At 29.9% G+C, this 1,409-nt stretch overlaps 1 non-coding gene across 1 annotated transcript; it reads left to right on the forward strand.

Moving 5' to 3' along the window:
- Positions 1-717: 717 nt before the first annotated feature.
- On the forward strand, positions 718-825 carry LOC117284837. The gene has a single exon (XR_004515914.1). It is a non-coding gene; the product is annotated as a U6 spliceosomal RNA (small nuclear RNA).
- Positions 826-1,409: the final 584 nt, after the last annotated feature.

Here is a 1,409-nt window from a genome sequence, read left to right on the forward strand (position 1 = left end):
CTGTTTTCATTTATTCTGTTATGTTGCTTTTCATTTTACTTTTAGTGTTTGAAACATTTGTTTTCCAGGAACATTTTTATTAACTTCCACATATTTATAGATTTTTCAATTTTATTCCTGTTATTGATCTCTTATTTAATTCCATGAGATTGGAAAATATGCTTCACACAAATTCAATTTTCTTAAATTTGTTAAGGTTTGTTTCATTGAGCACAATATGATCTACTCTCAAGATTGTTCTGTGTGCACTTGAAATATTGTGTGTTCTTCTATTGTTGAATAGAATGTTAAGTCCATTTGGCCTATAATGCTGTTCAAAGCAAGTGTTTTCTTTCTTTTATTGATTTCACTTTGAATCATATATCCGCTTCTGCATCTTGGGTTTGTAAAAATAGGAGTCTTGTTTGAGTCTCTGGGTGTGGGCCTTGAAGGTGTGCCACAGACGTGAGCCTGGACCCTTTATCCATAAGGGAAAAAAGTAGAAGGAAGACTGTTGGACAAAAAAGAAATTTAAGGTGAGGGAGAAAGGGAGGGTAAGCTAAGGAAAATAGGGGATGGTTATGGTCAATATGTGTCATATGCACGTATGAAAATATCACAATGAAATCCAAACTTCTGCATAATTAATATGCATTAATACAAACTGCAAATGTTCTAAATGAATATATAAATTTTTAACTGCACTGGAACTTCCCAAGCAAGACATGACAATATGATGTGCTCACTTCAGCAGCACATATACTAAAACCTGGAAAGATACAGAGGAGATTAGTACAGCCCGTGCACAAGGATGACAAATAAATTCATAAAGCATTCCATATTAGAAAAAAGATACGACGATATGAGAAATCATAGACTGATAGATTTCAGAAAAATATTCTCCCTTTTAACAAATGTGTAACTGAAGATGAAAAGACATCAAAGTAAGAGGATATTTTTGAAACATATGTAATTGACAAGAGATTAATACCAATATTATTTAGAAATTAATGAGAAAAATGCTGCAAAATATCAACAAAAATTGACAGAATAAAATATAAAGTGTCTATTAAAATTTTGCTAATAATCAAATAAATTTCAAATAAAAATAGCTTTAGATATAAAATCTTAACCTTCAGGTTTGCCAGAAGAATATATTAGAATTTAAAAAGAAATTAAACATCTTCATACATTTTATGCTAATGTAAGTTTGGATAGCTTTTAGATTTAATTTGGCAGTACTCAAAATATTTTTACTGTGTATAACAAGTTTACACTAAAACAACTAGTCACAAATTTGAGCACAATTATACCCATATGGATCTTTGTTTTTCAAGACAAATCTAGAAATAGTCCAAGTTTCAATCATAGGAGGAATATTTAAGTTAAACGTTAATATGCATCATAAGGAATATGAAAAGCATTAGATA

Source organism: Fukomys damarensis, unplaced genomic scaffold (assembly GCF_012274545.1).
Source record: "Fukomys damarensis isolate Sample0158 unplaced genomic scaffold, DMR_v1.0_HiC HiC_scaffold_39, whole genome shotgun sequence".
NCBI classification, from domain to species: Eukaryota; Metazoa; Chordata; class Mammalia; order Rodentia; family Bathyergidae; genus Fukomys; species Fukomys damarensis.